At 38.1% G+C, this 14,263-nt stretch overlaps 1 protein-coding gene across 3 annotated transcripts in view; it reads right to left on the reverse strand.

The window, feature by feature from the left end:
* The window catches only part of Galphas (G protein alpha s subunit), a 98,731-nt gene extending 89,583 nt beyond the window's left edge, over positions 1–9,148 (reverse strand). Inside the window, exon 1 of one of the 3 annotated variants that reach the window (XM_065235804.1) lies at positions 8,933–9,148. The gene's annotated coding sequence lies outside the window, so the exon portion shown is untranslated. The other 2 variants (XM_065235805.1, XM_065235806.1) reach the window with 2 other exon arrangements.
* Between the last annotated feature and the right edge of the window lie 5,115 nt (positions 9,149–14,263).

Raw genomic sequence — 14,263 nt, forward strand, 5'->3', positions numbered from 1 at the left:
AAATCAAAGTTTTGGTAAAACTTTTTAACTTTTTGTTTATTCATTTTTTTGTAAATGTTTGAACAGAAAACGATTTTAAACGATAAATAAATGGTTTACTATGCAATATTTCACAAATCATTGTTTCAATAAAAAGTTAAATTTGTGCAAAAGTTGTAGTTCTATGATTTCTGTTAAGTTTCTGTGTGTTTTTTAAGTGTCCAACTTGATAAATTCACAGAAAATAGCATTTTTTAAAGTTTTTCAATAAAATTGTTTCAAAACGCATTGAATAGGGTAATTTATTGTTATTTAAACACGTTTTGAAGTTTTACTCAGCATTTATTGAAATTTTTTACCTTGAATATTTGTCCATACAAGGAATTAATTTATCCTACAACTTTGTTTCATCCTCATCAGTTGGCAACACAAATGGAGTGATGGTGAATTGGGAAGATGGTTACATGCTATTCTCCCACAGGTTTCGAACAAACCATGGTTCAAAGGGTTGGACATGAGCCGCGACTTTATACGCGTTATATCAAGGCTTATGTCCAATCACTGCTCGTTAGACTCGCACTTCTATCGAATTGGGCTCTCAGGCAGCAATTTATGTGCGTGTCGAAGTGGTTATCACGATATCGAGCATGTTGTTTGGTGATGTACCTTACACCTGAGTTATCCACATCCGGGCCCGAGGAAAACAACCCGCGATACCCGTTATAGATGTCTTGGCAAGCCGAGATCTCGACTATTTGTATTTAATTTATGTGTTTTTAAAACGGATAGATCTGAGGATTTAGTAGTTAGTGTCATCTTGTGTTCTCCCAAGTTGTTAGCTGCCCATCGGTGTACCCCCATGTTTGTCTTTTTCATCAGATTGTCGCTTAGTTCGAGATCAAGAGCACATTGCTCTCCAAACCTTATGTTCACAATCCCTACACACAAAATCACGGCCTCCCTGTTCGGTAATTTTTTACTGGGTTTTTGAACAGCTGAAAAAGTCAGTAAACTTAAAAAAAATTGTAAAAAATTGTATAAAAGTGATTTTTTCTTGAATTTTATACAGACTGTGTTCTTATTACATTTATTTGATGATAAAAATAAAATATGTTAAAATTGTTCGTTGCATTACGTGTAACCGTTATTTTCAGTTTACTGACTTTTTCAGCTGTTTGAAAACCCAGTAAAAAATTACTGACCCCAGTAAAATATTATCTGTGTGTACCCTGCCATCCATTTGTTACAATTTGTCACCCCTAACCTCGAGATAGCCGCGAGTAATCGACCCCCGATTTACTAACGTTAGTTTTAAGTCATTTTGTAATCTTATCAATGAATATTGGCTCCGCAAAGCTACAGCAAATGAGCCTGGAAAAATAAGCATTATAAAAAAATTAAAGGGTTGTGTCCTAGACACGACCGCAGTATGACGTAGAACCTATCTATCTATCTCTATCTATGATGCATGATATATGCATTTAGGTTAACAGCCGACGTCCCTCCTTTTTTACATATTTTGCAGAAAAAATACATCCGAAGTCCCTTCTTTTTTACATATTCTGCACAAAATATACTTTCTAAGCCCCGCAACTGACAGGATTTCCCGCAGTTTTTATGAATGGGCGAAGCAGAAAGTTTCTTTTGTGCAGAATATGTAAAATAGGACTTTGGATGTTAATATAATTGCACATATAGGAGTACCAGATATGTTTTACCGTCAGTTGTGTGTAATTCACCAACTTAATATCATCGAATATGCCTAGCAATTTTTTTCTCAAATTTGAAACTTTTGGTGTGGGAAGAAATTAAGGGAAAAACTTCTGTTTTTACTAATTGTGGTTTGTTTAACATCTATTTCCCGGAAAAAAGTGATCGTCAAAGTCCATGTCTTTTTTGGGTTATTGTTGGAGGGGGAGAGGTTGTTGTGACGGGGGGAGGGGGTTTACATACATTGCTTTTTCTCATTGTGTCGCATTCCTCATTGTGGTCACGCCATGACCCACCTTTAGCCGCTGACTTGGTCCTGCTTGCTGCAGGACCAAGTGCCACGCCGCCCGAAGCGACAATGAGCAAAAGCACGACAGCAGCGCTGTTTTATATCTTTTCAGGTTCAAGCAGAACGATGTGCAAACGCACCTGACAGGATTTCCAGCCGTTTTTTATGAATGGGGCGGAGCAAAATGTTTCTTTTGTGCAGAATATGTATAAAAGGATGGACTTTGGATGTTAATATAATTACATATATAGAGGTACAAGATATGTTTTACAGTCAGTTGTTGGTAATTCATCGAGTGTATGTCTCCTGTTAAGTAATGTTTTTTTTTTTTGAAAATGTTGGCTCTGCATGTAAAAAAATAATTGTTTAATTGTGGTTTGCTTAAAATTTATTTCCCGGAAAAAAATGATCGTCAAGGTCCATGTCTTTTTCGGGTTATGTTAAGGGGGGAGGAGGAGTGGGTTTTACATGCACGTTTTTTCAAGTCTCATTCCTCATTGTGGTGGACACGCCGTGAACCACCTTTAGCCGCTGACTGCGTCCTGCTTGCTGCAGGAAGCGGTAATGAGCAGAGGCAGGAGAGCAGCGCTAATTTATATCTTTTCAGGTTCAAGCAGAATGATGTACAACCAAGTGGTATTCGTTTATGATGACTGGGTTTGGGAAAGGAGCTTATTTCATGGAAACAGTGATAAAATTATCATTTGTACATTTTCAAAAGTTTAATTACAGAAAAATTGGAAAAATATATATTTCAGCAGGTTCGTAATGTAATATCCTATCGATTGGCGTATTTGGATTTTAATTTCATCTATAAATGACAAAGTTACAAGCGTTCAAAACCTAAGACTCCTTCACCACACATCAAGAACAACATGTGAAAAGGGCATATAAGCTTTTTGTAAACAAATCTTCTTATACCCTTTTCTCGCCACCCATATGACACCAACGCAAACCATCATTACCAAATTTTAGCTCGAAAATTAATGATTCTCCATAACAAACATGCAAAATTTTATGCAAATCGGAGAAGGTTGAGTGTGAAATTCATTTCGTTTTTATACTTAACTTGGAAATGCTAATTTCGGTAAATGCGATCCTTGAATTACTTATCGGAATGCTACGATAAACCGCTCCGGGCCATTTTTCCGCATGGATTGAATATGGACTTCTATCGCATACGCTATGAAATGGAGCAATAGATCTTTTTTCATATGTAGGGTATGGTGGGGCAGATGTGTCACCCTAACGATTGAACATTTATTGGGAATATTTTGTGGTTATTTATAGGAGTGTGTTTCGAAATCATGTTAATTATTGCACACCCATAAAATATGGCAAAATGCATCTTGGAATGATATTTTTTCAGCAACAATTATCATCCAGTGATTCTGTTAGATGATTAAACGTAAGTTTTTAGTAAATTGTATTTGCGATATCGATTATTTTGTTGATTTTAATGAACCGGTTAATAATCGAAGCAAAATATACGCAGCTGTTTGATATGAAACGTTGTATACCTTTAGGTGTTATCTCCGTACACAATCCCCCCTATTCTGCGAGTCACGTGACTCTCTCTCACCGGTGAGGTGACATTTGATTTACATGGAGAGTCACCTCACACGAGGTGACAATTGTCACCTCACCGGTGACAGAGAGTCACGTGACTCGCAGAATAAGGGGGAATAATCCAGGACCAAGAGTCCAAATGTGATCCAATAATTGAACATTAATACTGTTTTCGGTAAATTTTACACGATTGATGGGGGCGACACCGTGTCCAACATAGTGGATAGCAACATCTGTCGGTGTAAAGCTTGGTTTAGACTAGGCAAGTCAAATGATCAACTCAGTTGAATTCAATTGGCTTGAAAAGTTGAGCCTGGTTCAACTTTTTTCAATTCAAGTGAGTTGATCAAGTCAGTTAAATGGCATGGTTTACACGTTCAATTCGCGTTCAAGTCAGTTGAATTCAACTGACTTGATCAATTGACTTGCCCTGTCTAAACCCAGCTTAAGGGTTACGATGACATCGATCACCCAGTTTGGCAATGTACGGATAATGACGCGCGACTTTTGAATACCCCCGAGGCCCAAGGAAGACAACCCTATGTTCCTGTCAGAGACGTGTTGGGAGCTCGTGATCTCTGCTATAAACAGTCGATTTTTGTGTTTCTGCAAATGGCTAGTGTAAGAATTTAATTACTTTGTCTATTGTCTCTCTTGCTTTTGTTTGTCTTGTCCCCCGTAACGATGAGTCTCATCGTCAGTCACTGGTCACCATAGCCAGTCGAACTCCAGACGAATCTAGAACCACACTACCGTTCTTGCTGGCGACAACGCTTTGATGAGACAACGAAACCCCAAATCCAAGCTCTTCCTCTGATCATATCCTTCGACAATGTACCCATCTAACCTCGCGTAAGCCGCGAGTATTTGGCCCACATCCTAATCTGCTGGGAAACTCCAACTAGAACTGCATTATTCTTTCTGATAGTGATGAGCGCTGTCGAAAACTTTGCCAAAAATTGGTGACACTATTTTAAATGTCTCTACGAGCACGAGACGTGGAAAACGCTCGAGGAGGACCTGCAAGTTTTCGACCATCTTTGGCAGAGTCCCGTAAAACGGGGTGAAGTTTATCATTGGGGTGCAGTTGATCACTAAACCATTCAAGTTTAGTTTCTAAACCATTCTTTTTATGCTATTGTTGGATAATTTGTTCAATATTTCATATATTAGTTTTAAATAGTATATTTGAAACGTTTTCCCTAACAAGCTCTTCTACCGCTCTAAGTGTACAATTTTGTGGAAGTGATAAAATATCCTCAAAATGCGAACCTAATCAGCATTTATTCTGATGCTGTGTTCGGCGAAATTACTTATTTTACTAAAATCGCTGAATTCGAATCTGAAACCAGATTTATTTAAAATGAATGATTTAGTCGAGGATTTAGTATTATAAAAATGTGAAAAACTTATATTAGTTGCCTACATTTAGGCGTATTTTAAAATATTTTGCGATAAAATATGCACTTTTTTCGCAAACCATAACATTGATTGTTCGTCAGCAAACACAAATGAAGTTTAAATGCTAATTTATGAATATTGGATTACATTAACACCTCTTATCAGGGAAGTAAAGCCGTTGGTCCCAGGTCCATGAGTTGATGGGTCGACAGGTAGGGTCCTGGTGAAGGAGCTGCCTCTCTAACGTCGGTAGCATTGATACTCAGTACGAAAACAAGATCGACGGAAAACAAATCAAGGAAAAAATGAATGGATTATTAAATACTTACAGGCAGTGTTCTCATTCATTGAGCCTCCCTGAGAGAATAAACACACGCGAATGTGGCTAAGAAAACTCACGCTTGAGATTCTTATGCATGTTTACGCATTCACACTCACAACGCCAAAAAATCATTCCAGCTTATAAATCATCAACACCATTTAACCGTCAATTGATAGCACACTCATGTATGTTGTGTTAGTTTTCCATCCACTGATGCAAAAACAACACTAATAACAATAAATATCGCTAAAATATAAAGCAATTAATTATCGAACGTAATAACTCATCAATCATTTTTAGCAGTATAATTTTGCAAGGCAAACTCATAGGCGAATAAAAACATGCTAATGGGTTTTTGAGTTTTTCCAAACACTGCTTACAGGTAACATTAAAGTTGTATTGCTGTATGTTTCAACTAACGCCAGAAAATACATCAATGTGCCAAATGTAAGTTTCCAAAATTTATACATTCAAATTTAATGTGGGTGGCCCTTAAGGTGATACGATACAGAATCCACAAATGGTCGTCAAGATGGCTGACTTGCACCTTCATTTCAAATTTTCTAGATGTCAACCCAAGTAACATTTCTGGTTTTATGAGAGTTCTGTAGACCATGATTTAGACATGTAGTATCATTTAAAACCTCCATAAAACTTGATATGTTGTTTTTAAAATCTCGGGCACTATTGCGACTTCACTGCAGCAAACATGGGGAAGCAGTTTTATCATTGTATGTTTTCTGGTAGCTGATATTTGTGCTCCAGAAGATATGAAGTAATAATGAGATCCATCAGAAAAACAGATTCGAGACCTTTTAACTTTCGCAAGAAGCTTAAAGTAGCTTCGAGTTTTACCTGTGCACCGACTTTAAAAACCAGATTTAATGCCAAATTCATACTCCAATCGGTTGAAAAATAAACTCTAAGTTATCTATCCATTGCAAGCAATATTTTGTTAATTTTTTATGTTTTGAGAGTTGGGTACATTGAGGTTAAGATGACGCCACTACTTAGAGCAGCTCGTGGTACAATATGATATAAAAGCACAAACGAAGTGACAGACGGAGCGGCTCAAAAACTTTGGTGACGAACCTGCTATAGCAATTTTTCAGTGTACCACATGGCAACACCACTAATACTGGATTGCACTAGCATTTTCACCAAATGTACTAGAATATTTTGATTCTATCTCTTTCACTCTACTCAAAACTGAAATGCATTAACAAAATGACAAAATGATACACTCTTTGCACACTGTCAAAGATTGATTGCACACAAAATCAACTTTGTTCAAATCAAACCAAAAATACTAGCCCATCTGGTGGCTGATGGCACAAGTTTTTAAGAAAATTCTATTACAGAGAACCACATTATTTTAATTGATTTCTTGGCTAGTGAGTCGTCTATCACTTTTTGAATGATCACTGAACAAGGTCCGAAATCAAGGACCTAGCCAAGGAACGCAACGTAGGCGATAAATTATATCAACGGCTTTTTAAATAGTACTAAGACAAAACACCGAACAGTCGTCCTCAGTATAATAAAATAATAATATAACTCAAAAGTAACACGATGGAAACTTAGAGACAACATTTTGACGGTATGTTTTTAAAAAAGTCTTTATTAAAGAGGCTTCCAGCCGTGGGCTGGTTCGTCTTTGCTTGAAGTAATGTTTGATATTTCATCCTTGCGTTCTTAATGTTTAGAAAAAAAAAACTAAAGATACACCGAATACCTAGTTATATTTAATAAAACCTTTAATACATTAGATGACACAAAAACTTCCCTAACACAGACATCAAAACCAATATATGTACATGATTGCAGAATTATCTTTCACCAATATTCTCGTTTTCTTCAAACCGCATTTTTATACAAAAAATGGAAAATACCTACGGTTCGAAATTAACCGAAACAAGGGTGCTTATCAGCTCTAGTACCTACACCGGAAAATGTAAGATCACTGAAATGTTTTGACATTTGGAGTTGCTGTTTCTCGTTGTTGATGCAACTTTCAGAATTTAATTTACTGCGTGACAATATACATTAAAAGAAACACATAAAGTTCCTCAACCAATGGCCTCCTGAGAGTCTAGGAAAGCAGAGTTGTCTAAAAAACAATTAAGTTGACTATACCCCCACCTTACCCTAATAAATTTGTTATGGTTATTTTGCTTAACGACATGTTTGGGGTATCATCCAAACCATTTGTGGAAAAGTTCGACTATTTGGGTTATTGTTCATTTATGGTATTTGTTTATTAGGGCAGTCATACTAGGTGTAATTATTATGCCATCCTTATCGATCAAGAAATTTAATTCAGCTTATTTGTTACAAACTCATTCAACACTGATCACGAAATCTATCTTGAAAATGTTTACCACTTAACCTTCAAGACCTTTTCGGAATGCATGCCTACAACTGATCGAATGTTAATGTAGGTTTCTAAACAATTGATTCATCGGATATTTGAGACTTTGGATTCTTTGTGAGCACCGAATCCCTCCATCTATAATTGCTGCATCTTACCGTAGATGTTGGCTAAATATTCCGCTGTATATTTGATGCACGCAATCAGTTTATCAATAGCATTGTCGGTGCTTTCCATTTGCTCAAAAACAATGATTCATTCAATATACCCGAGTCTGGTCAAAGCAGGATTGACCCAGTTGTACGCTGTGTTCCAAAAACAACTCCCACCATCTCCCTCCTTGCGAACATCCTGCCTACGTTATTGCAGCCAATTGTAATATCACACATATCACACTTTTCTCACTACAGAGTACATTGTGGACTACCCGTGTTTTCCATATGTGTCCATCAGCGAGCGCAGGCAACCCAACCTTCAGTGTTCTCTCGGCTTATCTGTGTATACGTCTCCGATATTGGAGAACTTCTGCTTCCTTCGGCCAGTGTGTGCGTGCAACTCTGCAGCTAATACTGAGCGAGTCGTAGTCGATACACGGTGCCATCTGTCAATGTGTTGGTGCAAACCTTTATCCATAGGTATTTGTATTAATATTTCAATATCTCTATATTATGAATTTTCCATTTTCCCAATTTTCTTCCACATTTTCTGCTCTTTCTTCTATCTGCTCACCAAATGCAATCTTCACACTTAATATTTCCACTGATAACAATGCTAATGCTTTTCGTAATTCGTCACTTTCTGGAGGTCAAAATGCTTTTCTGTCTAGGTGATTGAAAATAACTTCACTCTGCTTTTTCGTCTTCAACCAACCGAGGAGAAGAAAAAAACTACATCCAATATTGACAGGAGCATTACCACCAAAGGAGAACACATAGAAGCAAGAAGAAAAAATTACACACCCTCTCGGTTTATTTTCCACTTTTCACTGCTCACATAAGGCTAAACAATGTCAAATCGAACTAGATTCGAAGCATTCCTCCTAGAGCCGAGCACTACAAGCAAATCCCAACAGGAAAATCTACACGGGAATCGTACCGATGGTGAAAAAAAAATCACTGCTCCCTTGAACCCGATTTTGGAACTACACAACTTTTCCTTGCACACCCGCACACGCAAGGGAGCAGCACTCAGATTATGGATTTCAACAGAGGAGAGTTCTTTTCCGTCTCGGATCCAACCTTCCGAATCGTCCGGAACCTTGCAGATCTGGATGGCAAACACTTTTCCGTACCTTGTACCGTCGAACGCGACCACGGTTCAGCAAATCGCACTATACGAACAAGCGGAAAATTCAATTTTTCTTCCGAGACCAGCTACACAACTTGCGCTTCACGAGACTCAGAGCAAGAGCACAGGAGACAGCAAGAAATTTTTGCAACCAGATGAATGGTATGGTAGTATTATTTTCTCCTGCGTTCGACGTCCGTGTCAGTCTAGTCCAGCCAGCCAGCAGGGTTCTCACTTTCCCTGTCTCGCTCGTTAGTATTCCGGGCTAGGAATACGACGGCGCTATGCTAGCGCTCTCGCTTGTTCACTTGTCACCCGATGCGGGACAGCCAGGTGTCTCGACTGTTTATCAAGAAAATTATCAGAAACGATTCACTACTCAAGCCGGCGGTCGATCGATTATTTTCAAGAGAAATTACACTCTGAAACACTGTCAGACACTGCACAAATGTCAACCCGTGCTTGTGACTTTGGAAAAGTCATCCTGCGATGCACTCACGAATCAAGCAATCAATTATCATCCACAGGTATGATGTAATACCGATGTTGATTATTCAGAATATTTTGGAGCGCTGTACGGTTACATCACAACTATTTTCGATTGACTTATGCTCTTAGTCATATCATTCGGTTGCACGGCTGTGTCCTTGCCTTATCGTGTAATTAGTATGTGTGCAGGTATACAAACCTAGAAAAACAACTCCATCTGGTCGTTCATACTGAAACTAGATGAAGACAGAGCTGAAAACCGGCACAACATAGATTATCCAATTGAATTCATTCGTACATCGTCGAATATATCGTATATATACGAAGCCGAAGGTTTATGAAACAATTTTATACGCATCGACATATTAAAATCAAATTTATTTAGTTTTTGTTTCAAACTACAGTCGACTCCCACTAATCTGAACGTAACTTCATTAATATTAAATAGGTACTTTAACTCATCATGTTTCTATTGTTTCATGCGAAGTTAACGATTTACATAGTTGGAGATGCCTAACGTCAAATATCAGACTTAAAGTGATCATTTTATACGATAGATGAGGAGATAAAAGTATAGAGTTGATAGTTCCGTTAGAGTACGACAGTGTGAAAATATACACGGTTAGAAAAAAGTACCCAAAAGTAAGTTCTTTTCACTCATCTCGGCACTATAGTGCAGGAACCCAAAAGTAGGTAAAGCAGGTCAAAGTAATGTTCATTTACTTGTGTGCAGTTCGTATGGAATTTTCCACTGGCTTTTTAACCAAAAGTAAGTTAGTTGTACCCTACAGTAGGTAAATATGATTATACTCAACGTTGGGTTCCCACACTTTACTACCCCTGTTGGGTGGTTTTGCTCCTCCGTTTTTGACAACATTAGAAGGAGAAAAGGAGACAAACTAGTCAAAAGTAGGTAAAAGTGAACTTTCCGTTGGGTACTTTTTTCTTACCATGTAGAGAGTAGAAAGTGAGCAAAGGTAAATTTTGAGGAAGGTGCGATCATCTCCTTCACCAAACTTCCCTGTTGGGGAGAGACGGTGAGGGGTATCCCCTCGCCACCAATGGCAAAAGAGATAATCGCCGATATACTCACGTACCTTCGATGTGCGGAACCAGTTATATCGATTGTTTCATACTCAAGTCGCCATCTGACATCTAGTCGATGGGTTTGGTTCATTTTTGATTTGAACTTCTACCACAGACAAACAGACATAACACATTGAATATTTCTCATTGTAAAACATCGTCGCTAAAACATTACCGCCATCTGTTGAGTACACTGTGGTGGGTAGTACGCTGAACAGATGGCGGTAGTGTGTAAACGTCATACTCAAGCGAAATGACTATGCGCGCCACAGGTAACTCTAAGACTAGAAGGTCCCGAAATAACGTGCTCAACTTTTTGGCTCAGCTCTGGTACTCTCTTCGGTCCCAAGCTAATCGATTCACCCCTCGAAACATAGGAAAAACCAATAACCCCTCATTTTATCTGTCAAACTTTCATAGCGAATCAAAACAAACATTGTGTAGTACTAGAATTTCGACTAGAATGGGGTACGTTAATCGTTTGCTTGGGATCAATAGGCTACTCAAGTAGTGAGCCAATTTAAAATCGTTAGTTTCTTATTGATTTTTGGTACTACCATAGAGGTAACTCTAAGACTAGTAGGTCCCGAAGAAACGTGCTCAACTTTTTGGCTCAGCTATGATACTATCTTCGGTCCCAAGCTAATCGATTCACCCCTCGAAACATAGGAAAATCCACTAACCCCTCATTTTATCTGTCAAACTTTCATAGCGAATCAAAACAAACATTGTGTAGTACTAGAATTTCGACTAGAATGAGGCAACAATCAATACGAAACTAACGATTTTAAATTGGCTCACCACTTTAGTAGCCTATTGGTCCCAAGCAAACGATTAACGTACCCTATTCTAGTTGAAATTCTATTACTACACTATGTTTGTTTTGATTCGCTATGAAAGTTTGACAGATAACATCAGGGGTGTGTGGATTCATGCAGAACATGCAGGGGTGAGTGAAATAGCTTGGGACTGCTTGGGACCGTTGTTCTGGTACTGAGTGAGCCAAAAATAATAATGATTTTCTTCGGGACCCAGTGGTCTTAGAGTTACCTCTATGAATGAGGTGCGTTAATCGATTTGCTTGGGACCAATAAACTAGTCAAGTAGTGAGCTAATTTAAAATCGTTAGTTTCCACCGGTTGGTATTATTGGCTTGATTATAGACCTTTTTGATGTTTAATAGTCTTTCTCTATCTAGCACACAGGAATGAAGGGATGGTTTGTTTTCCCATGAATCTGTTTCTCTCTTGCTTCTCATTCCTTCAATTTAAATGGTGCATTAGTGTGCGCTGTTTAAACGTCAAATAGCTCTACATAGAGTTAACACTTGCTACAACTATAGTCGCTATATTCATAATCTGGCGGATAGAATTTCGATCTATCAAAAAGCGGAACCAATTCAATATATTGTAGACCAACAATTGAAAAGGTACTATAAACTTGATTATTCTTTCCTCGCCAATCGAACGCAAATTAACAGCATCATCGGATAGGGGAAATTTTCCCCAACCCAAAGATGGTGTTAGTTTGCGTAGGCGAGCCTTGAGTCACGAGAAAAGGTTTTCCGAAGTTTTGTTCGCAATAGCTGATGTGTTTTTTTTATGTTGTTGGTCGTGATTTGCTCGATTGGTTCCGCTATTTGACAGCTCAATTGGTTCCCGAGATTCTATCCGCCAGACTATGAATATAGCGACTATAGCTACAACCGGATGGCACTCCCATCTAAAGCCCTCTAGTTAAAGTATGGACGACTGTCACAACAAAACTGAAAAAAAGCTGTTCCAATCGAGCAAAGCTATGCATTTTGAATGTTCGATTGGAAAAACTTTTGACAGACGTACATACTTTTACCAACCGGTGGAACTAAAGAGCCTGAATTTATAAAGAGACGACATGTCAAAATTGAAACAATCGATTATCTGTCAAAGTCATAGGAAAAGTCATTCCAATCGAGCAGAAGACCTGTCAAATGGATAAGATGTCGCCTCTTTATAAATTCAGGCTCTTTAGGTGGAACTAACGATTTTAAATTGGCTCACACTGGACTACCCTATCGGTCTCAAGTAAATCGATGAACGTACCCCAGTCTAGTTGAAATTCTAGTACTACACTATGTGTTTTTTTCTCCCTTTTTATGCACAGACCTGTTGGTTCATATTAGTATACACTATGTTTGTTTTGATTCGCTATGAACGTTTGACAGATAAAATGAGGGGTTCATGGATTTTTCTATGTTTCGAGGGGTGCCTCGATTAGCTTGGAACCGAAGAGACTACCAGAGCTGAGCCAAAAAGTTGAGCACTTTTCTTCGGGACCTTTTACCGTAGAGGTAACTCTAAGACTACTTAGTAAGTCCCGAAGAAACGTGCTCAACTTTTTGGCTCAGCTCTGGTACTATCTTCGGTCCCAAGCTAATCGATTCTCCCCTCGAAACATAGGAAAATCCACTAACCCCTCATTTTATCTGTCAAACTTTCATAGCGAATCAAAACAAACATTGTGCAGTACTAGAAGTTCGACTAGAATGGGGTAAGTTAATCGTTTGCTTGGGACCAATAGGCTAGTCAAGTAGTGAGCCAATTTAAAATCGTTAGTTTCGTATTGATTGTTGGTAGGGTTAACTAACCCATTTCCGGCCTATTAAGCACAACCCACACTTAGTCTTTCTTAATCTACTGTAGTTTAGCACCAAACGGAATGCTATTATTACTGATGGCTTCCAAATTTATTTACCTTTCCGTATGTACCGTAAGATTTGATAAAGAGAAACCAATCGTTAAGATATTGTCAAAAGTCTAACACTGCTTCTTGACGCCAAACTCGGCCTAACGCATTGAAACGCCATTGGAACGCCAATGAATTCACTTCGGCGTATCGGATGAAGATAAAAATTGATTCGGTCGGAGCGCTTCTTTTGTTTTTTGGGAATAATAGATGCAAACTTTAATACCACGCGTTCTCATTGACTTCAATCGGTAGCTTATTAACTAAAGTATCGTACCAAACGCATAATTGACTTGTTAACTCTGAAATCATGGATTTATTTGAAGTTTTCTGCTCGATAGGCCCAAAATGGGCGATTAGGCCGAAGTAGTTCTCTACCCTACTACTCCTACACCAAACGAAAATCAATTATGTTATTCATGTGTTTCACTTATGCATTTTTGCCAAAACATCAGCCTTATACGTTCCATAAGACAAACCACATAGGTCCGGAACTACAATCTGCCTGGCTATTGCCGCCACAGTAACCGCAGTATTTTGAAATTTGACAGATTTTGTAGAGAATTTGATAGTACACTGAAGTCTTTTTTTACACGATTTTTTTTTACACGGTTTTTTTACACGGTTTTTCACAATTTACACGGTACGTTTTTAACGATTTCTCGACAGCGATATAACCTATCGACTCGATTCAAATCACATTATCCGTTTCAAGCTATAGGTAATCGAATGGCATCCCGAGTAAAGTCCAGCATCAAAATGACAGCTTATTGAAATCAAGTTTTGATATCAACATCAAACTGAAATCCTAATTTGATTTCAGTTTATGAAATTGAGAAAGTTTGTTTTCATTTTGCTGTACATTTGCTCTTTTGCGGGTTTGTTTTCATTGCCTTAGCATAACATCAAATTGAATACTTGTTTTGTTATCAACAGGAAAAATTGATATCAAATTGAGTTTTCAGTTTGCTCTCACTGATAGCAGAAATAGTTTTCAATGTGATGTCACAGGAAGATTTTTTGCTCTCAATTTTGA

Source organism: Ochlerotatus camptorhynchus, unplaced genomic scaffold, assembly GCF_037179485.1.
Source record: "Ochlerotatus camptorhynchus isolate MF236.1 unplaced genomic scaffold, CSIRO-AGI_Acam_v1.1 ptg000503l, whole genome shotgun sequence".
NCBI classification, from domain to species: domain Eukaryota; kingdom Metazoa; phylum Arthropoda; class Insecta; order Diptera; family Culicidae; genus Ochlerotatus; species Ochlerotatus camptorhynchus.